Here is a 26,093-nt window from a genome sequence, read left to right on the forward strand (position 1 = left end):
AGTACTATTACATACAGAATGAATTGGAATATATGTTACATGACAGAATAGCGATAGGTTTACAGCTATGAGAAAGTAAACCTGAGAAATACAGTTGTCAGGACACCCCCCTTGTGACATGTCTTGCAACAGCAGTTCAATTGTCTGCAATGTATTGAATGTCTATGTTAGCATTCTACAAGAGTGCAATCCCTTTTAATGGTGTATGTGTTTTTGGCTTTGGACAATGTGCCTAACTAAAAACATGAATCTATTTACTTGACCATTAGAACAAACTGGTCTAGGGAATACAAAGGGACATTTGGTGAAGTATTTTCCTTTGTTTTTGTGTCAATATCGGCAGTATTTGCCACACATATGTTGTTGCAAATGTGAGATGTGTGTCCGTAAATTATTATGTAGGTCTTCTGAAGTGATGTCACAGATAATGTAGTTTTCAATACATTTTAAAACAGTGTCATGGCTGTAGTAGACACATCTGGGGCATTTTTTAATCAACAAAAGCATGTGGATTTGTGGTGCTCTTCTGGATTGATATTCTTTCCTCAAAAAGAAGTGTTCTTCTTCTCTGAGTGGAAGACAGTTTTTATTACAGATAAAACGTAACATGGCAATAATAGGATGGTAAAAGTATCTTGAGATATTGGGCCTCATTACAACCCCGGCGTTAAGGGCTTTACGGCGCCGTAAACGGCGCCGACCCTTAACGCCGGATTCCGAGGACCCTTAGCGCCATGGAGATCTTAACGGCTGCTTTTTGCAGCCGGTAAGATCCATGGCGCTAAGGGACCTTGTCGTTAATTACGCCACCGTAATTTACGGTGGCGTAATTAACGCCTTCCCCACTCCCATTATGCCCTATGGGGCAATAATGGGAATGGGGAAGGGTAAATGGGGATTGGGGACTTACCGCCCCGCCAAGGTCGGAATGGGGCGGTAAGTCCGCCAACCACCATGGCGTAAACGTAGTTTACGCCATGGTGGTAAAGTCACGGCCCAGGCGGTAACTTACCGCCTGGGTCATAATGAGGCCCATTGACACGATTGATACAACATTGTTCTCCAGTACTTATTATGTCTATTCCCTCTTTATTTTGGTCTGCAGTGCATAGAAAGTCATGTTAGTCATCCCATGCATATTCTGCAGAACTTAGAGTAACAAACCATATGGGGGGCCTAGGTTCCTTAACATGCAACGTACATCAGCATGACGTTGAATCGAATATTCCTTTGCACGCATCTTTGCCAAGAGATTTGTAATACTTGACTGCAGCACTTCATCTTTGTCTATTATCTTTTTTGAAGGGCTTCAGTAGCTGACATGTTTAGGTAATGGCTGCTTGTTTTTAATGTATGTGCAACTCCATAACACAGAGGTGCTGGTTGGCTTTCAAACAAGAGATGGAAAATGTGGTCAACATGTTGACGGTATCTTGGATCTTCAGAATACATTTGTAGAGAACAATATTCTGATGCACTTATTTGTAGGGGTCTTTCATTGTTTCTTCCTCTTTTTCCTGTGGGGAAAAGTAGTGGAAAACCACTTGTTTCTAAACATGTTTCCCATACATTCATTAGCGACCTTTTGGCTTGATGCACTTGATATGCTTCTAATACATCTTCTGTGGTGCCTCTGGAATGCAGTGGGTGAATTGTATACTGGTCAAGAATGTTCTCCTCAGTGATAGGATCAACATGTTTAAATGTACCAGTTTGTGATGTATTTTAACATATTTGTGTTGTTTCTTTTATGTTTTCTTCTATGCTTATATCTTAGTATTCATGGTTTTGTTTAGGATACTCTAGGGTGTCTTTAACTTTGTCTAAGTCAACTAGTTGTTGCCAAATCTTTTTGTCTTTTGTTGGCACAACATTAACTATTACAATCAAAGATTGTTGTACTGTTAGTCCTACTTGTAGTGTTTCCACATTTTTGTTAATGTCTAATGGTAAATATAATACTTTGCCACACATGCTTTTGAGTAATTCTTATGGAGCAATTTGTCAGTTTTCTGTTGCATGCATATTATAAATTGGAATGGGTGTACTGTCTGAATTATGATACACTCCTATAGATTGAGTTGTTGGAGATCATTTGGAAATTGAAATATTTGTAAGTTATTATTGATAGCTCAAGGTGGTATTTGGTTGTCATCAAACTTGTGCAAACTATTAAGGGAGAAGTTATGTTGCATGTATGTTCTGCTGTCAGATATAAGGCTAATTGGAACCATTGTGATTTCTCATTGTCTTCTATCTCGTAGGACGCATCTAATATTTTTGTACTTTCCTTATAGAAAGTTCTGTGACAATAAACATGTACTTTGTTAGGAATTTCTGCAGGCGTGTTATTGAACTCTACTTTTTCTTTGTTGTATGTGTTTGTAAGGATATAGTGTTAGAAAAATTGTTGGTTAATGTTTTGTATCTGTGTTTTCTAATTCAAGTTCAGTTCCGAAAAATGTACTTTGTAAGTGTTCTATTTGTCTGAGGACTCCTTGGGCTGTTTAATTTAGGAGATTATCATTAAGTTTTTGTAGTTCTACAGCAAGACATTTAGCATTGTACAATCTATACACAAGGTTTCTCATTGTAGAATGGTGCATTGCTAAAATTTGTTTTTGATGGAATGTGTTTTTACAAGCAGTTCATGAAATGCAGGCTAATACATGTCCTCGTAGTCCAGTGTGGATGCGCACTGGACAGGAGTCCATTTTTTTTGTAAAAGGTTGATTCTACTTTTGTCTTTTATTTTAACATAGTGAAGGAGGAAATGTATGAACCATTTGAGCCACTGTTGGTGCACATTGGATATTGAGCTACACACCCATTTGTACATGGACGACTTGTGTGGACATGACGAACATGTGGTTGAATGTTTGTTGTGGAAGATTTTTCCATTAAGGTTTCTTTTGACATAATGGTATCTACTACTATTTAATAGCCTATTACACTAGTGTCCAAGGCAATTGGGTGTGTTTGTTGTTGGTTATATGCTTCTTCATTGAAATATGGTTCTGTGCTGCTGGTGTGAAATTATTCACATGCATATAAGTTAGAAAAGTTATCTATGTTCACCGTCAGAAACCGGAAGTCCATGTAGATCTGTCATCCAGGTGGCTAGGACACGGCCATCGCTATTGGATCCAGTTCCTGGGGGTGGACCAGTGGGGGAGGATCACCTGGATGAGGGGTCTTCAGGGAGTGGAAGTGGGACACCGATGGGTGAGACACAGTACCCCATTCCCTGTAACACCTTTTCCCCATCCTACCCTGTAGGGTATTTAGAAGCTCTACCACCCCTTTTCCGACACAAACACTTTCTTACACAGTGAAAAATAATGGACTAACACCAGAGACGTTTACCTGACATGTTCCATCACAAGGGTCTGGCAGAGTCAGGCAATTGACAATAACCATGCACACCTGACAGCCCTTTACCTTCCCCACAGGGATAAAATGCAGAGCTTAAATGCACACTAGAGCAAGGCCAACCATATGAGGCAGCAGCTATTCCAGGCCTGCAGTTCACACAGAGAAGAAAGACGGCGAGACCCGAAAGGACAACGAGGAGAGAGGTGCCCTTGCCCTTTTCAATCCAGACTTGCAAAACCTCTGTGAAACCTCTGTGAAGGGAATCATAAAACAGGAATTTGCAGCTGGCGTGTGGTGTGGCAGATATCAACAGTGTGCGGTCACCTCCCACATTGATGACGCAGGCAGGGAGGCGTGCTTGCTACGGTGGTACCGTCTTTGACTCCAGAAGCAATACAAGCCAACGGGTTCAGCTCAGTCGGTGAGTCAGAGAAAGCTGATAGCAAACCGAACTGTGTTGAGCCCAAGGTTGCAATTAGCAACATTATATCAACGCAAGGAACTTGTGAACAAAGAACTTGTATGTGTTTGAACATTTGGGAAAATCCAGAGAAGGGCCAGATTCAGAGTGGTCAGGTGCGGCAGGAGTGCACATTCGAAGGACTCTGGCTGGCCCTTTTTACTTGTGTTGAAACTACAAGTACCAGAAGGCTCCTCTGAGAGGGTGGCGTAAGGTGTAAGAGTGCTCCGACAAGGGTTACGTCAGATCCCTGGTATAATTGAAAGTCTCTGTCCCATTGCCTAGGAAATCTAGGGGAAGGGAACCCCTGCTTTCTGATGAGATAAAGCAAATCATCAACTATGTTAGAAACTCATGAACTGTGTTAAAGATGGCTGTGTGAACCCGACGGAGGGAGGCCAAGGGAAAAGCTAAGAGAAGTGAAATCCCACATCATGATAAAGCAAAGTGAACTGTGAAATTGGCAAATGTGAACCCGCTTGAGGGATGCCTATGAATCGGGGTGAAGCATGATACACCCGACAACACTGTGTTGATAGTAAGAGTGAAAGGCCGTATTGAACCCGACGCAGGGAGGCCTACGTTGCAAGAATGGTAAGAGCCTGGTTGAGGGAGATGCAAGGGGTGAAGAGCAATCGCCCAATGTGCAAGGTCACCAAGGGAACTTTTGTTTGTTTCTGGTTTTGGTCCAGTATGCCTTCTAAGGAAAGGGACTTTGGAGAAAAGAGACCTGGCACCTGAAGGTTCTGGTATTGTTGAATGGAACTGTGAACCTCGTGCTGGAAAGGCCCAGGAGTGTGCTGTGCTCAGGAGTCCTGCCTTGTCCCATGCTTAAAACGTGGGGAAGGGAGACCCCAGCCATACCATCCTGACTCATCATGTTTGTGAAAACATCTTTCTTTTCTGGTGAACATTACCCCACACTATTTGGTAATTTAGCAGTAAGGTTTGGCAATAGGTTTTTCTTAGTATAGGCCCTTTTATTTGACAAGATCGTAGCTTGCTCCCATCCTTGATTTAGCTTTGGATTAGGCGTTTTTCTCACCCATTTCTACAGTTTAATAAACAGCCTTGAACTGTGATCACTTGTGTCTGTCTTTATTGTTGCCACCGTGAGTTCCTTACATCACATTATACATGCTTAGAAGATTTTTTGTAATTTTTTGACTAATTTTGTTTCATTTTGTTAGTCTTTTTTTCTGCTTTAGCCTAATATGAATCATTTTCTTTTTAGTATCAGTTTTCTTTCATACCTTTTAGGTGACAAACATGACTTCTTTTCAGAACTATCTATGAGATTGCTAAGAACTGTACTCTACTTTTTTTGTAAAATTGATTCTTTTAACTGTTTTACTGTGGCTACAGTGACATTGCTTTGGGTTCAAGGTTCATTTTCAGTTGTAATTTCTTTACTACATATTTGCAGGAGCAATACTTTTGATAGCGGTGGCTGTTGTACTTTGAAGAGCACAGTTACTTGTTCTTTCCCTTTTACATTTTCAATTAATGGTTTTATTAAAAGGTGAGTATATGACTTTCCCTTCTTTTTATCTGCTCAATTTTTCTTCCTTTTCTACAGAGCTGAGTTTTAGTAGGAATTGTTTTGTATCTGATGGAGAAAAGAAAGGGGATACTTTAATGTTGCAGAAGGGTTTTATAGGTGTTATTGGAAGGATGAGGAAGAGTGGTGTATGGTAATGATTTAGATTAATATTGGGTCCTGGGATGAGGAAGAGGGGTGTTGGAGTCATAATATAGATTATAATTGTGAAGTCATATGAGGAAGAGGAATGTGGGTATAATGGAAAATAATCTGATTTCACTAATGTTATGATGAAGGGGGAAATACAAGAATGAATGCATTGTTGTTAGTGTAGTGACATGAGGTGGAGTGGTGTAAGCATAATGATATGGTTTCATGTTGGGTACTGGGATGAGGAAGAGGGGTGTCGAAGTAATAATATAGATTATCATTGCATAATCGGATGTTGGAGAGGAATGTATAGATAATGGGAGCTATGAACTAAAATACTTGTAGAGAAAGGATGTTGGGATAATGCAGAATCATGTGAATTCAGTATGAGGGGGAAAATACAGCAATGAATGCATTGTTGTTAGTGAGGTTACATGAAGGAGAGTAATGTAAGCATACATATATAGATTAGTGTTGGGTACTGGGATAAGGAAGACGGGCGTTGGAGTAATAATATAGATTATAATAGCTTAGTAGGATGTGGAAGAGGAACATATATAATGGGAGCTGTGGACTAAAATATTAGTAACGGAAGAGGTTGCAGACCTCTGGTGTTGTTGTATGAGGAAGAGGGATTTATTTATTTATTTTGTTTTATTGAGCATGTATTAGGCGCTTATACAACTGAATAGTGTTTCAAAGCGCCACAAGGCAAGGTAAAATACAGTCATGGTCCTACGAGGCCTTGTGGCATTCGGACATGCAAGTGCAGTGAGGAGAAGTACAGGAGATAGGGAGGGAGGGGGGAGTGCAGGATTGGGAACTGCTTGTGGAGGGGCTGGGAGGGAAGTGCTAAGGTGATCCAAGGAGGACAACCTTAGGCTAAGTGCTAGTGCAGGCGACTTCCAAGGGTGGGATGCACAGCCGCCCAGCAGAAGCCTGCAAAGGCAGTTCAATGAGTGGATGGTGGTGCTGGTATCGACTGAGAAGAAGGGCCTGGGATCCTGTGAGATTGAAGAGGATCAGGCCACCATTTAAAGCGGCAGTGGAGTGATTAGCAAGGAAGGGAAAGAGGGAAAGAGGCAGAGAACTGCTGAGTTTTGAGCAGTTTCCGGAACTTGAGGACGTCTTGCTCAAATGTGAGAGGAGCAGGCAGGCTGTTCCAAAGGGAGGCAACAGCCGAGGAGAGAGGCCTGCCCCCACTCTCTGCTTCAAGAAGCGTTTGACAGTCAAAGAGTTGGCGTTAGAAGAGCATAGGGCTCTGGTAGGGGAGTATTTAAGGAGGGAACATTGGTGATAACGTGCTGTGCAGAGGGTTTTGAATTAGATCCTTGCAGCCACTGGGAGCCAGTCGAGAGATTTTAGGGCTGGAGAGATACGGTCCCTGGGCCAAGGATACGTCTTGCAGCCCTATTCTGGATTAGCTGGAGGGGGTGTAGGGAGCAAAGAGGGAGATTGAGAAAGAGGCTGTTGCAGTAGTCCAGCCTGGAGAGGACCAGCACTCTGGAGACATTGAGCAGTGGGGGAAGGTGGGAAAGGAAGAATGCTTCTGTGGAGGTGGAGCTGAAAATGGGACATCTTAGTAAGGTCCATGATGTGAGGGATGAAGGAGAGAGTGCAATCAAAGATGATCCAAGGGTTTCTGTGGTAGGAGGAATAGAGGGTGTAGGTGTTCCAATTAGAAGGATCTCAATCCTACTGGCATTAAGGAATACTTTGACACCAGGATTGCAGAGGCTAAGTCTAATAGCCGTGAAGTGTTCGCAAATTAAAATTAAAGAAATGTTTTGCTACACAAGTAAAGCTTTACAAAAGTAAGCCCCAAGAACCACAACCATCTGACATCACATTAAAAACTATGTTGAGTACTCATGTACTAATGTCTTTTGATGAATATGGATTAGACCCTAACATGAACATAATGAACTTGATGCATGACCTTAATATCGAACAACAAAGTTTGAAAATAAAAGAATTATCAAACAAATCGAAATTCACTCCTGTATTTCCTAAGGATAATCTGATTGACACTTTCCACCAAGTCGTAAACAATGACATCCACAAATTACAAGACTCTGCCAAACATAAGAACACGAGATCTAACCTTTCCAGTAAAGAACAACAAGCTCTGCACAATCTGGCCTCGATTGATACGATCATCATAAAGGAGGCAGATAAGGGAGGCAATGTTGTGATTCTGGACAAAGTAGACTACATTACAATGGGTCTTGCCCATCTTGATTCTCCTGGATGCTACGAAATTTTACCTGGTAACCCCACGACCTCCCTCCGTGCAACAATGAAATCAGTGGTTGACAAATGGCATATAGCAGGCTTGTTAACCGATGTTGAAAGACAATTCTTAATTGTTGATGGGCCAACAATGCCAACTGCTTATTTCCTGCCAAGAATTCACAAACCGTTTGTCAAAATAACAGAAGGGAGACCTATACTGAGTGGAGGTGGTGGTATTCTGGATCCCACCTCCCTGTATATCAATGAATGCATCTCACCATTAGTTAACAATATACCTACTTTCATCCGTGACACAATGCATATTCTCCAGATGCTTGACCAACTGCCTATGTTACCCAATCTTGTCCTGGTTACACTTGATGTAAAAGCGCTTTATACATCCATCAATCACCAGCAAGCAATCAGTAGTATTGACTTTATCTTTCGTGCCCATTCAGCTTCGTTCTTCGAACATATCGAAATGATCAAAGACTTATTATCTGTTGCTCTTACCAACAATGTATTCCTTTTCAATAACACTTATTACAGACAGCTGATCGAAGTCGCAATGGGGGCAAGTTATGCCCCTGCGTTAGCTAACATTTTTATGCATAACTATGAACAACAACTCGTTTTTTCTAACCAGCTATTCACGCCACATATTCACATGTGGAAGCGTTACATGGATGATGTGCTTTTGGTTTGGAATGGTTCGATTGAGCATTTGAATGAATTTGTTGCTTACCTCAATTCTAACAATTGGGGCATTCAATTTACACACACGTATAAACCCATATGCGTTCATTTCTTAGACCTTACTATCAGTATCTCAGGCAACCAGTTTGTTAATAAACCTTTTAGAAAATCTACATCCGTGAATGCAGTTCTGCATGCTACTAGTTGCCATAGGAAAACTGTAGTTTCTAACATACCCAAGGGCGAATTCATTTGGGCAAGATAGAACTGTCTGATGACGAATGACTTTGACCAGGAATGCTCATTGATACGCCAAAGGTTTATAGCTAGAGGTTATGACTCGCGCTCAGTAGCAAAAGCAGAACATGATGTATGGGCCATGAAGAGATGCGATCTACTCACTCCGAAAGTACGGAACGAGACTGTTCATTCTCAGAAACTCAAATTCATCACCAGATTCAACTCGGATAGTTTGATGCTTTACAATATAATCAAACGTGGCATTGGCACATCCTACAACTTGATCGTGATATCACCCCTTGGGTAGACAACTCACCAAGTTTTATTTATACCAAGGCAAACAACCTTAAGAACATACTTTCCCCCTCATTCATGTCAATCCCACCCAAGCACCATACTTGGTTACATCACCCTCCACGCCCTGGCTTTCACAAATGTGGGGGTTGCTCTATGTGTTCACATGCACTGGAGACCACCTCCATTGACTTCGGACACTTAGGTACACAAAAGATTATATGTCTTTTATCAATTGTAATTCAAAGTTCTGCATTTACTGTATTAAATGTGTCTGCGGCCTTTACTATATTGGCAGTACTATACGCCCGCTGAAAACTCGCATCAGGGAACATCTGTACTCAATTACTCAAGCTGATTCCAAATACCCCCTAGCTTTGCATTGACAAAGATCCCATCAAATGGATAACAAGGCATTGATCCAATTTGCTGGGATCATTAAGGTGTCCCTCCCGCAACGTGGGGGTAACCAGATACATACATAAACTCAGACAACTGGAAGCCCGCTTGATTTGTCAATACCGGACTGAAGAGTTTGGCCTGAACACAGACCATGAACTATCTGTCTTTTTGTGATTTCATGTTGCTTAAAAGTTATTGCACATGTGTCTTTTAAGGTCTTTCCACATGTTATGCCTAACAGGTATTGGTCATTTGTATTGATGTTAATGGTGATCAGCCGATGTCTACATGTGGGTCTTTCAGACCTATCATGAGCCTTTGCTCTCTTGCTAAGCAAATAATTGTTACACTCACTTTCCTCTGGGTCATTATCCAACTATTAGGCTATGCTCTTGCAAGCTCTACCATCCTAAAATTCCCCCTTGTATACAATACCTTATCTATCTGGGCCCAGCGCCTTATCTTTAATTAATACCCTTGCCAGCACGGGTGTCACCGACTATACAAAACTTATGTAAATCTAACCAGGTCCAGGAGCCCCTTCTTTATTTAGCATCTGTGCCAGTAGGCGCGATATTCTCTATACACAATTGATGCAGGCACATGTGTATTTACAATACACTACTGCCATCCGTGCGCAGCCCAATTGACTTCAAACTTCAATTGATTAGTTAATTCTGTCCGAATGCATGTCTCTCCGCCTTGCATTCTGTTTGCAAGTCACTATTATTTGTGTATTTACCATGCGCATTCTATTTCCGACATACGTACATCTCAAATATACTATTTCCCATATTGAGTAGCCTTAATGATTTCAATTCCATGTCACCTACACTAGTCCATCATGGCTTTCGCGCTTTCCCCTTAATTCTATGGTGATTCGCCCGTGCCTGGGCGTTTTCACTGTTGCTTCCCTCCCTGCTCCGAGTTAACTCGGGACACAGAGGGTCTCCGTTTGGCTCCAGTTCTTCACATAGCAGTGAACACACTGGTGAGTCAACGCTGATAATTTGTACACGGACCCTTCCTGCGAGCATCACTTTACGATCAGTCATTGTTGATTCAGATGTTCGCAGAGATAGCCCACTTAACTGGCTAATTGACCCTTTGTTGTTTTCTTTGTTTCTTGCCGCAATTGCATTCTTTGAATCCTGCCCGTGCCACAGCAATACAATAATTTACTGAAACGTCCTTCGTGCAACTGCAAAATAATGGTATGTCATTTTTTCAATTTTAAATTACTGCTATGTGGAAATCTAGCTAGTCAGAATTCCATTCAAACAGACATCCCTTCTTTGTTTTATAGAGAGCCCACGTCTAACTTTGCCAAATAATTTAACCTCTACCAATGGTAAGCGGGATATAATTATATATATATTTTTTTATTATGCAGCACATTTGCAGACCAAGGGCGTTGCTAGGGGGGGCTAAAGGGGCTATAGCCCCTGATCTTTTGGTTGTAGCCCCGGATAGAATCTCAGGAGCTACAGCCAAAAGACTAGCTAGCCCCCAATCCCAACAGTACTGACATCAGCTTAGCCCCGGGTCTTTTCCAGACCTAGCAACTCCCCTGTTGCAGACCCTGGTTTATCGCATTCAATCTTTAATTCTTAATTTACCCCTCGACACAATCATTTAATTTTGCATTTTCTCTAGTACCCAGACTTCATACAAGCCAAGATCAAGGTAAAGTTTCAATAGTCAGTGGCCCTATACATGTATTTCTGGCTGATCACCATGAGCATCTTTTCTTACTCAATAATTGTGTAAATGCTTTCTTCTCTCTTCCCCCCCTTTCCTTATTTTTTACAATGTGATATGCTTTTTCCACCGAATTGCGCACCTTTTGTGAATTTAATTTCTTTTCTCTGAACTGGGTTGATTTGAAATGTGCATTCGGTGAAACTGACTGTTACTTTAACCTATACTTGTGTTTGGTTTGGCATACCCTAACTGCCTTACTTGCCCTGGGTCTGGGGGCGTGTTTGTTTTATTATTGAATCACGAATCACGCTCGACATATGTTTTTGTTTTACATCAATGTTTTATAATTTTGTACAAGCAGCCTCAGTAGAAGAGCGGGAAGCTCGAAACACGTGTCAGGCTGCACCGGCACTGATTAAAAGCACCCATTTAAATTGCATTGTCCTTACTATTCTATGTGTGTGCGTAGTTTGAGAGCAAACCCTTTCTTTTTCTAATTCCATTTTCCAGTGGGAATTTGGCAGGCTCCTACCCAAGCTCTCAGCCGCAGCCCTTACACAGCCACATAAGTTGCCGTCCTATGTGCTGTACCCTGCTGGCCCCTTTCTGTCACTCCTCCCCCATATCTTTTTTGAAGAATAGGTTAAATAGAGTGGCCAGCGACACTGCAGAAGCAGAACCAACCATACTTATGTATGGGATCCCTCAAGGTGCTTGCGTGTCGCCTTGCTTCTTTAATATATTTATGATTCCCTTTTTCCAGATGCTCCAGAACAAGGGGATTGTATTTGCAAACTATGCGGATGACACCCAATGTGTCATCCCCATATCTGGTTCCCTTGCTGAAGATGAGGCAAGAATTAACAATATTTATAAGAAAATTCAGGACTGGATGGTACTCAATGGCCTAGCTTTGAATAGCGCAAAGACCAAGCTTCTAATCATTGGCTCAGAGGCCAAACTAGACAAATTAGGGCGTAGCTATAAATCGCTCATTATTGATGACTGCCCCATTGAGGTCATGAGCAGGGTGAAAACCTTAGGCATTTACTTGGGCAAAAACCTTAGCATGAACGCCCAAGTGAATAACTTGGTCTCTTCCGCTTCCTATTTTCTCAAATTTTTTCGATGTTTGAGACCTTTCATATCGGAAGCCAATGCAGAAACATTGGCAAGGGCCATAATCAGCTCTATGATCGACTATTGCTGCAGCCTTCTCATAGGGCTGCCGGTATCTGACATCCACCGGTTGCAAGTCATTCAGAATGGAGCAGTTAGGGTAGTGAAAGGCTTAGCAAGAAGAGACCATGTGTCCGAGGCCCGGCGCAGCCTCCACTGGTTTGCCGGTTAAGGCCAGAATTATTTTTAGATTGCTTCTTATCACCCAGAAATGCATACATGGAGTTATGCCACTATATCTAAAAGAACTAGTTTCAGTAAAAAACAACATCCGTACCCTTCGTTCTGATGAAACAAACATGTTGGCCATCCCATGGGTGAAAACTAAAAAATCCAGAGATTTAGCCTTCTTTTCAGCAGCTCCCCTTAATTGGAATTCATTGTCTGTTACATTGAGGAATACCACCTCGGTAGAAATCTTTAAAAAAGGGCTTAAAACTGTGCTTTTCTCATAGGTCAGATTCGCTTCCTGATTACTCTCACCGCTTATGAACCTTTTTGTGTCGAACTGGGTTTTTATCTCCTGTCCGTCTTTTTGTTTTGTGAGTGTTTCGTTTTAAAGCTCCCTTAAGCCCTCGGGTACCTGGTGCGCTATATAAATGTTAAACATAAACATAAACTTAGCTTCAAGCCTAATGAATAGCCCTTGTTTGCAAGCTCCTCATCACGTGTTGCAAGACCATGAAATTGTCCATATCGACAATGCTTTTAACATCATTTGATTCAATTTATCCCGGGTGGCAGTTCTCTTTTTAGCTTTTAGAGACTTGCTCACTCTATCCCATATTGACTTTATGCCTTTCAATCATCCAATATTTGGCCTCAGTAAATGTTCTTGTTCCTCCTAATCTTTGGGAAATATGTCCTTGCGCATGGTCTGCAAGAAAAACTGCTTCTTCATCATCTTTCCACGTTAAAACTCTGGGCTCGTATTTTGAGGTAGTTGGGTTGATTGACATGAGCCGTCGTCCGTATTGTTCTAATGGTAGTCCTAAACATTGAATATATATCTCTCATAAGCAAGCTTCTATGGATTCTTTCTACCTTGCGTTTCAGTGTATTTACAGTTAAAGACCAGTGAAAATGTCATTCTTCTTTGTATTCGTAAATATTACATCATTGAGTACATGTTTCTCTTAGTGTTCCAATTACTTTGTTCTTCTTAAGTATTCTCATATAATTTCAACATAAGTTCATATATCTTCTGTGGGACATTCTTTTGCTGTTATTAGACTTCTTCTAACGTAAATCCATGTCACACACCATTTGAATGCTGGAAAGTTTGTCTGAATTGCAAAACGAGCATAAAATGCCATGATTTGCATTTTGGAGAAGTTGTGGAAATGGAATTGAATTACAATTCGGTACAGATACATACACAAATCATTCATTAGGGACATGCTCTTGTGAAACATGGATGCAGAGACTGCATGTTTCCAAGTGTATGACATTTGTAAAATTTCATGTATTGGATGTGTTGTGTCTCTAGTACTTCTAGTAAGTACATAAGGAATTCTTGTGAGTCCTCCTATGTGTTAGTGGTGAATTTAACAATTCCTGCACAGTAGTTCAATTCCTGCCTTATCCCTTAGACACTGTATATAGTGTCAGAGTAGTTAGCTGCATATCTCTGCAGGATATTCATTTGTAAACATAGCTGGTCTGAGCTATTTCCACAAGTTGTGACAATTAGAATAAAAGATTGATTGCTACATTTGCATAGAAATTTACTCGAGTTGTGTTAGATCTTTTAAAAGAACCAGATAATTTGGTCTCTGTTTGGTTTGAAGGTTCTGCATTTGTTTTTTTGTTTTTTTTTGCCATAGTCTCCCCATAATTTCTGTTACTACTAGCTGTCTTTTCAAAGGTTTTCATTTTTGAGGTACGGGTGCATATTCAGATGTTGAATATACAGTGCATGCAGCGTATTGTATTCGAGGATGCAAAGAATGTCAGCATTGACTTTGTTTGTATCAAAGTAAGACCAGTGAGTGCGTCACAGTGTTTGGGCAAAGCGGAGGACTCTGTGTTACTTTGTTGCACTGTTCAATACTTTTGTGCAACCTGGTGAAAAACGGAAGTCTTTCTTCCATGTCTACTCTACTGTTATAAAACAGCCCAGCAGTAGCGGAGTGATGCGCAGTGCGTCAAAGTGTTTGGGTAAAGCGGGGGACTCTGTGTTACTTTGTTGCACTGTTCAATACTTTTGTGCACCCTGGTGAAAATCAGAAGCCTTTCTTCTATTTCTACTCTACTGTTCTAAAACATCCTAGCAGGAGCGGAGTGACGTGGTGCGACAGGGAGAGCATCACAGTGTTTGGTGTTTGGCGGGTGGCCGGGTGTAGCTACAGTTTGTTTCCAATTTTAGTTTGGCTCCTGTTCCTTCAATACTGATTTCCAGGGATGTACTCCGGTGAGGCACACTGCTTTTATTAACTTTATTCAGTGGATCGAGGCAGCGGGACTGTGCTTTTTGTCACCTTGCAGTGTGTGACTGTGGGCTGGATGCCTTTGAGCTCTCTGCTGCCAGTTTGAATTTGCCTTACAATTTCGTTACAACAGTTTATTATCCACCCGTGCCGTAAGGAGTTCTTGGAAGTAGTGTCTTGGGCTTAACAGCACAGATAGTGACTGTGGGGAGAACGCTTTTGAGCTCTCTTTTTGGTTCTGGATTTTGCATCTCAATTGTGTTGGTTCTTCGCCCTTGATTCTCCTTTCGGAGTACTTAGCGTAAGGGTTCTGCAGTGCCCTGTGCTAAGTCTTGGCTTTGTGCTAGAAGTTATTTGCCTATAAATGCCGGGCTTGCGCAGTGGCAGGTTTACTTCCTGTAACCTATATTCTATGAAAGCACAACCGATTGAAAGTCCTCTTAAGGTTGACTTTCCAAGTCTTCCACATCAAATGATTTCTCCAGACATTCCATCTATTGCAGCCTTTTCCCTTTCCTTAATGCATGCCAATCCGGAGAATCTAATAGATTGTGTGGGCTCCAACCTATTCTCAGATGTCTTTATTTTGGCTCTGGTGGTTTCATCCGAATTTACAAAGAGAATTCGGCTTTCCTTGAGTGGCCCTAATTTCGCTTCTGAGCATGGGTTCCCATCTTGCACACAATGCAAGGATAAGGTGAAACTGTATAAACCGGTTTCTCTTACGCCTTTAGTCCAACGATCAGAGGAGGACAGGTTGCCTATCATATTTCATGGATCCTCTCCACTGGCAGATGTCTGTGCCTTCTTTAATCAACCAGGGTTGGGACTTTCAGCCTGCTCATCTCCAGTGTTGGACGCCAGACTTTCAGATATTAAGAACAAACACATGGTGACGTCTCCTGATTTACAGATTCCAGAGGAGCCCATAGTGGATGCTTTTTCTTTTCCTGTCTTGAATCGTATATTAGATACCATGGATCGGGGTCACGCAATGAACATGTACGAACTTAGAGAAATTTGATCATCTGTGAAAGAATGACTTGCCAAAATGAACTTTTTAGAAGAATTCATTATGGCAATGAATGCCCCATGAGTATTCGACAGAAATGCTTCATCGAACGGCGCGCATACAGTCTCTGTTGCTAGTCAAACTGTGGTATCTGGCCCTCAAAAAACACCATGGGAGGTTTAGTCATGGGAGAGGTAACCACTGATCAGATCTTGTCAGCCATTGTTGCCATTTCACCAGTTGTAGTCCAATTCTGCTCAATCGACGTCAAGTAACACGAATTAATGATCTCCTTCTGAGCCCCTGATTGGGGATGTCCTAACAACACCAACTGTGGCTGGCCATAGAAGAGGGAAAAAATAGTCAAGTCACCTACTCAGTCAAAGCAGGCTTTTTGTAGAAATAAGAAAGGCCCACTAAAATTCTTGAGATCCTTGAAAGCCCAGACTGAAACTTTTTCGGAGGATTACTACCCTCAACCAGACCAGTTACGTAACCTCTTGAAGGAGTGTGGTGCAGCGAGGAAGGTGACATTCAAACACGGGCATTCTAATTCATCTGTTAGCCTACCTACTACAGCCTCAGAGGCAGCAAACAAGAAATAGTTGATAACTGCTTATCTCAAACCCAAGAAAGGTGACGCTACGGGAGACAAACTGAAGATTGCTTACTTATCCACATACTCCCATGACTCGGATGTAAATGTGATTGAGCTGTGCCAGGCATGGGGTGTGGATCTGTCCTTACCACCTAGGGTGCCAAGTGATGCTAGTCTTGTGGCCCTAGTGTCCCTCTCAGCACCTTGTGCTATTTCAAACAAGTTTGTCCATTTGTGCCCAATGAGGAGCCAATTGTTATCTCAAACTCGGCTCCTTTGAATTTTCTGACTATGGAGGAAAGAAGGAAGTCTTTGTTTTTTAGGAGTTGGGCTGGGTGGTCGGCTGCCAGTGTCCGATAAACCCCTGAGGGGTACACCGGGGGGGTTGACTTTTTGACTCCCGGTACGTAGTGAGACCACTGAAGCAGCATTGGGGTCAAGGTCTGCCTCCCAGCCACTCCCTTCTGATGATCCTTTAAGTTACGGTTGTTTGAGTCGTACCTTTGAGGTCAAGGACCTTTACCCTCTTAATGGACAATACTTCTGGCACTCTTTAGCCAAATCTTTATCATCAAAAGATATTGCTAGAATTTTCTTCACAGACTTTTGCTGAGTCGACATGGTAAAGACTGGTTTTTATTCAAAACTCGTCTACAACCTGGTTATGGCTGAAGGAGGATGTTTATGCAACATGGGTTATTTGTTTTGAAATGATTGGCCTGAGGAGGTTTTGGCCAAGCCTACCTCAGTTGCCGAGGGTGGTTTTGGGTCTAATCTGCGCAAACCCTCAAAGATAAACGTTCAAGTGGGTGCTGGGCAATTGAGTAATCAGGTTGCCCCACTGTCAACAAAGCGTCAGGTGACCTATGATTGGTCCCATATTATTAACTCATTACATCAGCACAATCCAATGCAAAGTCATCCTCACAGAACTTTTCTAGTAAGGCTTGCATCATGGAACACACGTGAGTTCACCCATTTGAGCATAAATGCAACACTTAGTTCCAAAGCAGACTTAATTTGTATACATGAACCACTTATGTTAGATGTTCCTTTACTTGAAGGGTTCATTGTTCTATACAAGCTAGCAAGGAAGGGGGCAAAGGGTCACCCATATGGAGGACTAATCTGTGCTTGGCGTGTTCTTGCTAATTCTAATATTGTGGACATTCACGTTGATCGCACAGACATTCTGGGATGCAAAATAACATGGTTTCGATACTCTGATGCAAGAAACTCAAATATTAATTGTTTTAAATGTCTATTTTAATCCACAAACAGCTGTATTAACTGATTTTCTTGCAGCAATCACCAATGTCTTTAAAGAATATGCTGTTCTGCCAAATGTGTGTTTTATTGTACTGGGCGATTTTAATTGAGATTGTCTAGATGCTAGATGGTATGGTGTGGGATCTTCTAGATGTTTCTCCCAGCCTGCTAGACTCCGAGCACAACAGATTCGCAAATGTTTTGATGTCTTTGAGTTAGTTCCCCTCAATGGCAATTTTGGGGTGGATGTTCGCCCAGATACACTTGGCCGAGTGGTCGGTCCAGATCTACGCTAGATTTTGTGTTTGTGTCTTCCCCTCTCCTTTCCCTTATGGATACTTTTTGTGTTGAGCCAGATGTAGCTAGTGATCATGCCCATCTTATTTTCAGCTTTGGGGGTATCTGTATACAAGGGCGGGAGTTGCTTTCTGATGCTCTAACAATTAATCCACAGAACTATGTAATTAGGTGGGCTCCCAAATATGCCCTCGGATTTAATGCCTGTGTTGTCCAGGACTTATCAAAGAATCTTTTTGTAGATATGTCTCCCCGGTCATGCCCTTACTACCTCCAGTCTACACTTACTGCTCTAATAGCAGCCTCTAGTCTTTCAAGAGGTAGTTGCCCCATGGTACTAAGACATGGGGCTAACATAGAGGTTAGTGATAAGAAGAGAGAGTTGCGGGGTCTCATTAGGGTAATTATTAAAACTGGCATTGATGTATAATGTAAAATTGCCAAATGTAAAATTGCTTACAGAAATTGGATAAGGGGACACTAAGCCCTTCTGCTGCAAGCAGACGCCGAAGTGATGCTCAAAGCCCTTTCATCCTGTCAGATGGGTAACTTTTGGAGTTTAATTCGAGGGGTGGGGGTGCGACAGTGCTCAATGCTACACCACGCTATCGCTGGTCAGGTGTGAGGGGAGTTTTTTATGAAGTTGTACATGTTACAGGGTCTCCAAGAGGGGGTCCGACTACACAATCTGCTACCCCTTGTGGGCCCCAGGCATGGGCATTGTTAAAAATCAATTTAGATGGAATTTTGTTGGCCTTAAAGAAGGCCAAGTCTCCAAATGCTGCTGGTACTTATGGTACAACTAATCTAACCCTTAAATCTGAACCGCAATTATGGGCTTCAGTGTTCTTACAGCTGTACCATAACTTGGTTTGGTTGAATGTGTGCCCAGAGATGTGGAGAGAAGCCATTATTGTTGTTATAGACAAAAAGGGGTACAGAACTAACTCAGGTAACTATCGTCCCATTTCCCTTTTGTACTCTTCTTACATTTCTGCATTAGAGAGGTGGGCTTTCAGCAAATATGCTGGACTGTAATCAGTCCGGTTTTTGCAAGGGTACAAACACGGCCCTTAATGGGTTGATCCTTTAATTGCAAAAAAAACAGGCATTTCAGACCAAACATACTATCAATCTTGCCTTCCGTGATATTACAAAAGCCTTCTACTGTGTTTACCGTAATGAATTATGGGAAATGCTTAGGCTGTGGGGCTGCCCGGAGGCCCTTATTCTGATGTTGGAATTTCTACACCAAAACCTCAGGATTAAGGTCAGACTTGACAACCATGGCTGTTATTCAGGGTGGATCTCTGTTGCACAAGGTTTAAGACTAGGATGTGTCCTTGCCCCCTTTTTGTATTAATTAGGACTGCATTGATATCTTCTTTATGCAGATGGCATTGTTTTAGTTGATTATATGCATATAGGACACCAGAGGTCTTGTTGAGAGCCCACCAATTTTTTAAGGAATTGGGTTTGGAGATCAGTGTCCCAAAATTAAAAATTGTGATCCTCAACCGTAGAAAATGTGTTTTTACGAGAGCAAATTTTGTATGGTTACAGTTTGTTTCTGAGTTCAAATACCTGGAAGTTATCATTAGCTCGAGATGGTCAAAGTTTTTGGTGTCTAACGGCTGAGATTGAATACGATTACAGAGGTAACTCAACTACGTAAATATATTAGACAAGAAATATGGGCGTTACTCTTAGATCCCTGCCCTTAAACTATCCAATCAGGTGATTGTCCAAATATTTACTTATGGGGCTGAAACCAAGGAGGCTAAATCAGACTGGGATAAGGAAGAGGCATATTTGTGGAAACGCCTTTTGAAGCTTCCAGGTGGCTCTTCCTGTGATAAAGAACATTTTGGGTATTTCTTCTCTAAGCTCCAAGGTAGAATGGAAACAAATTTTTCTTTTGTGTTGTGTAATGTTCCCTCCTGCATTTACATTCTTTAAGGAACTTAACCTTTTGCTTATTCAGGGGAATTTTCGAACATTGTGTGAACTCTGTTCTCCTGTTGTTGGTCAATAAATCCATTAAAGAGTTGGAATATAACCCAAGCAAAGTTCAGAAGGTGCACTTCGAGGCTGACTGGATTATTAACAGGGAGAAGCTGGTGCCTTATAGGATATTTGAACATTTGCTAATGAACATTAAATCTTATAACGTTACACAGCAATGCTTGATTAAACATGCTTCCCCTTTTCTCAGAATGTTCTGGTTGCGGATTAAATTGAATCTCCTATTAACTAATGATATTATAGGGAGCCATTCTGGGGTGCTTTGAGCCAATCGTGTATGCTGTTGTTGTAGGTTGGGAGTTGAAACTCTGAAACATCTATTTGTTGATTGCCTAACTTTATCAGACCTCTGAGAAGAGAGGTTTAAAGGATATTTTAGCACTTGCCCGTTTTTATGTTGGTATGATTTATGGTGTAATGTGCTGAATAATCCTAATGACAGGCTGTTAATTAATGTTTGAAACTTTTTAAAGTTGCTTTTATCCATATCTGACATTGATTTGATTTAGCTGTTTGTTAATTATTTCAATGAATTGTTGAGAAGTGTGTAAAGTTTGATTTTAATTGATTCACACAATAAATAAATAAAGACGTGAAAGGGCTACGTAACTCACACCTTCTTTCAAGACTGTGCTGCCAATGTCTACTAATGTCTACTATTGAGTAGTCAATGGTAAGACCTTGTATCTTGTGAATGCAAGAGACAGAGAAAATTGTTCTCTGAGTAGATACATATCTTAAAGAAGGAAAAATACTGTGGTGGGTGAAGAATTTTAGTTTGTTCAAGTTTGTCAAAACTGATGATGACAAACTGGATATTGTTTTCAGTTGGATATGTTTGAAAGCCAACAACTGTCCAATTACTCCGTTGACTAAACCATGTTCTACATCAAGGTTGTGTTTTAGTCTCACTCTGTATTCAAGGCACAGAGCTCATCGTTTTTCCAATCCAGCTGTGTTTGAGATTCATTTTTATAGGTTATTTAGTTGTGCTGTTGCTTGTTCATACATAGGGAGTGTCATGCCATGCACATCTAGTTTGTCTGTGTAGCTGATGTGAACTATGGATTGCTTACCTTTTTTCAACATTGTTTCATTATGTTGTTACATTTTGCATGGGTTGGTATTAAGCACAGGCAATTTTGTTCATTGTTCCGTAAATCAAAAAAAGAAAAAATGCATGAACATGAAATGCATGAACAGCTAAATAAATAAAAGCTGTATTAATTTTCTATTTTTGTCTGCGCTCTCAACTGCTTGAGTACTATTACATACAGAATGAATTGGAATATATGTTACATGACAGAATAGCGATAGGTTTACAGCTATGAGAAAGTAAACCTGAGAAATACAGTTGTCAGGACACCCCCCTTGTGACATGTCTTGCAACAGCAGTTCAATTGTCTGCAATGTATTGAATGTCTATGTTAGCATTCTACAAGAGTGCAATCCCTTTTAATGGTGTATGTGTTTTTGGCTTTGGACAATGTGCCTAACTAAAAACATGAATCTATTTACTTGACCATTAGAACAAACTGGTCTAGGGAATACAAAGGGACATTTGGTGAAGTATTTTCCTTTGTTTTTGTGTCAATATCGGCAGTATTTGCCACACATATGTTGTTGCAAATGTGAGATGTGTGTCCGTAAATTATTATGTAGGTCTTCTGAAGTGATGTCACAGATAATGTAGTTTTCAATACATTTTAAAACAGTGTCATGGCTGTAGTAGACACATCTGGGGCATTTTTTAATCAACAAAAGCATGTGGATTTGTGGTGCTCTTCTGGATTGATATTCTTTCCTCAAAAAGAAGTGTTCTTCTTCTCTGAGTGGAAGACAGTTTTTATTACAGATAAAACGTAACATGGCAATAATAGGATGGTAAAAGTATCTTGAGATATTGGGCCTCATTACAACCCCGGCGTTAAGGGCTTTACGGCGCCGTAAACGGCGCCGACCCTTAACGCCGGATTCCGAGGTCCCTTAGCGCCATGGAGATCTTAACGGCTGCTTTTTGCAGCCGTTAAGATCCATGCCGCTAAGGGACCTTGTCGTTAATTACGCCACCGTAATTTACGGTGGCGTAATTAACGCCTTCCCCACTCCCATTATGCCCTATGGGGCAATAATGGGAATGGGGAAGGGTAAATGGGGATTGAGGACTTACCGCCCCGCCAAGGTCGGAATGGGACGGTAAGTCCGCCAACCACCATGGCGTAAACATAGTTTACGCCATGGTGGTAAAGTCACGGCCCAGGCGGTAACTTATCGCCTGGGTCATAATGAGGCCCATTGACACGATTGATACAGCATTGTTCTCCAGTAGTTATTATGTCTATTCCCTCTTTATTTTGGTCTGCAGTGCATAGAAAGTCATGTTAGTCATCCCATGCATATTCTGCAGAACTTAGAGTAACAAACCATATGGGGGGCCTAGGTTCCTTAACATGCAACGTACATCAGCATGACGTTGAATCGAATATTCCTTTGCACGCATCTTTGCCAAGAGATTTGTAATACTTGACTGCAGCACTTCATCTTTGTCTTTTATCTTTTTTGAAGGGCTTCAGTAGCTGACATGTTTAGGTAATGGCTGCTTGTTTTTAATGTATGTGCAACTCCATAACACAGAGGTGCTGGTTGGCTTTCAAACAAGAGATGGAAAATGTGGTCAACATGTTGACGGTATCTTGGATCTTCAGAATACATTTGTAGAGAACAATATTCTGATGCACTTATTTGTAGGGGTCTTTCATTGTTTCTTCCTCTTTTTCCTGTGGGAAAAAGTAGTGGAAAACCACTTGTTTCTAAACATGTTTCCCATACATTCATTAGCGACCTTTTGGCTTGATGCACTTGATATGCTTCTAATACATCTTCTGTGGTGCCTCTGGAATGCAGTGGGTGAATTGTATACTGGTCAAGAATGTTCTCCTCAGTGATAGGATCAACATGTTTAAATATACCAGTTTGTGATGTATCTTAACATATTTGTGTTGTTTCTTTTATGTTTTCTTCTATGCTTATATCTTAGTATTCATGGTTTTGTTTAGGATACTCTAGGGTGTCTTTAACTTTGTCTAAGTCAACTAGTTGTTGCCAAATCTTTTTGTCTTTTGTTGGCACAACATTAACTATTACAATCAAAGATTGTTGTACTGTTAGTCCTACTTGTAGTGTTTCCACATTTTTGTTAATGTCTAATGGTAAATATAATACTTTGCCACACATGCTTTTGAGTAATTCTTATGGAGCAATTTGTCAGTTTTCTGTTGCATGCATATTATAAATTGGAATGGGTGTACTGTCTGAATTATGATACACTCCTATAGATTGAGTTGTTGGAGATCATTTGGAAATTGAAATATTTGTAAGTTATTATTGATAGCTCAAGGTGGTATTTGGTTGTCATCAAACTTGTGCAAACTATTAAGGGAGAAGTTATGTTGCATGTATGTTCTGCTGTCAGATATAAGGCTAATTGGAACCATTGTGATTTCTCATTGTCTTCTATCTTGTAGGACGCATCTAATATTTTTGTACTTTCCTTATAGAAAGTTCTGTGACAATAAACATGTACTTTGTTAGGAATTTCTGCAGGCGTGTTATTGAACTCTACTTTTTCTTTGTTGTATGTGTTTGTAAGGATATAGTGTTAGAAAAATTGTTGGTTAATGTTTTGTATCTGTGTTTTCTAATTCAAGTTCAGTTCCGAAAAATGTACTTTGTAAGTGTTCTATTTGTCTGAGGACTCCTTGGGCTGTTTAATTTAGGAGATTATCATTAAGTTTTTGTAGTTCTACAGCAAGACATTTAGCATAGTACAATCTATACACAAGGTTTCTCATTGTAGAATGGTGCATTGCTAAAATGTGTTTTTGATGGAATGTGTTTTTACAAGCAGTTCATGAAATGCAGGCTAATACATGTCCTCGTAGTCCAGTGTGGATGCGCACTGGACAGGAGTCCATTTTTTTTGTAAAAGGTTGATTCTACTTTTGTCTTTTATTTTAACATAGTGAAGGAGGAAATGTATGAACCATTTGAGCCACTGTTGGTGCACATTGGATATTGAGCTACACACCCATTTGTACATGGACGACTTGTGTGGACATGACGAACATGTGGTTGAATGTTTGTTGTGGAAGATTTTTCCATTAAGGTTTCTTTTGACATAATGGTATCTACTACTATTTAATAGCCTATTACACTAGTGTCCAAGGCAATTGGGTGTGTTTGTTGTTGGTTATATGCTTCTTCATTGAAATATGGTTCTGTGCTGCTGGTGTGAAATTATTCACATGCATATAAGTTAGAAAAGTTATCTATGTTCACCGTCAGAAACCGGAAGTCCATGTAGATCTGTCATCCAGGTGGCTAGGACACGGCCATCGCTATTGGATCCAGTTCCTGGGGGTGGACCAGTGGGGGAGGATCACCTGGATGAGGGGTCTTCAGGGAGTGGAAGTGGGACACCGATGGGCGAGACACAGTACCCCATTCCCTGTAACACCTTTTCCCCATCCTACCCTGTAGGGTATTTAGAAGCTCTACCACCCCTTTTCCGACACAAACACTTTCTTACACAGTGAAAAATAATGGACTAACACCAGAGACGTTTACCTGACATGTTCCATCACAAGGGTCTGGCAGAGTCAGGCAATTGACAATAACCATGCACACCTGACAGCCCTTTACCTTCCCCACAGGGATAAAATGCAGAGCTTAAATGCACACTAGAGCAAGGCCAACCATATGAGGCAGCAGCTATTCCAGGCCTGCAGTTCACACAGAGAAGAAAGACGGCGAGACCCGAAAGGACAACGAGGAGAGAGGTGCCCTTGCCCTTTTCAATCCAGACTTGCAAAACCTCTGTGAAACCTCTGTGAAGGGAATCATAAAACAGGAATTTGCAGCTGGCGTGTGGTGTGGCAGATATCAACAGTGTGCGGTCACCTCCCACATTGATGACGCAGGCAGGGAGGCGTGCTTGCTACGGTGGTACCGTCTTTGACTCCAGAAGCAATACAAGCCAACGGGTTCAGCTCAGTCGGTGAGTCAGAGAAAGCTGATAGCAAACCGAACTGTGTTGAGCCCAAGGTTGCAATTAGCAACATTATATCAACGCAAGGAACTTGTGAACAAAGAACTTGTATGTGTTTGAACATTTGGGAAAATCCAGAGAAGGGCCAGATTCAGAGTGGTCAGGTGCGGCAGGAGTGCACATTCGAAGGACTCTGGCTGGCCCTTTTTACTTGTGTTGAAACTACAAGTACCAGAAGGCTCCTCTGAGATGGTGGCGTAAGGTGTAAGAGTGCTCCGACAAGGGTTACGTCAGATCCCTGGTATAATTGAAAGTCTCTGTCCCATTGCCAAGGAAATCTAGGGGAAGGGAACCCCTGCTTTCTGATGAGATAAAGCAAATCATCAACTATGTTAGAAACTCATGAACTGTGTTAAAGATGGCTGTGTGAACCCGACGGAGGGAGGCCAAGGGAAAAGCTAAGAGAAGTGAAATCCCACATCATGATAAAGCAAAGTGAACTGTGAAATTGGCAAATGTGAACCCGCTTGAGGGATGCCTATGAATCGGGGTGAAGCATGATACACCCGACAACATTGTGTTGATAGTAAGAGTGAAAGGCCGTATTGAACCCGACGCAGGGAGGCCTACGTTGCAAGAATGGTAAGAGCCTGGTTGAGGGAGATGCAAGGGGTGAAGAGCAATCGCCCAATGTGCAAGGTCACCAAGGGAACTTTTGTTTGTTTCTGGTTTTGGTCCAGTATGCCTTCTAAGGAAAGGGTCTTTGGAGAAAAGAGACCTGGCACCTGAAGGTTCTGGTATTGTTGAATGGAACTGTGAACCTCGTGCTGGAAAGGCCCAGGAGTGTGCTGTGCTCAGGAGTCCTGCCTTGTCCCATGCTTAAAACGTGGGGAAGGGAGACCCCAGCCATACCATCCTGACTCATCATGTTTGTGAAAACATCTTTCTTTTCTGGTGAACATTACCCCACACTATTTGGTAATTTAGCAGTAAGGTTTGGCAATAGGTTTTTCTTAGTATAGGCCCTTTTATTTGACAAGATCGTAGCTTGCTCCCATCCTTGATTTAGCTTTGGATTAGGCGTTTTTCTCACCCATTTCTACAGTTTAATAAACAGCCTTGAACTGTGATCACTTGT

Source organism: Ambystoma mexicanum, chromosome 8 (assembly GCF_040938575.1).
Source record: "Ambystoma mexicanum isolate Mex_15411 chromosome 8, UKY_AmexF1_1, whole genome shotgun sequence".
NCBI classification, from domain to species: domain Eukaryota; kingdom Metazoa; phylum Chordata; class Amphibia; order Caudata; family Ambystomatidae; genus Ambystoma; species Ambystoma mexicanum.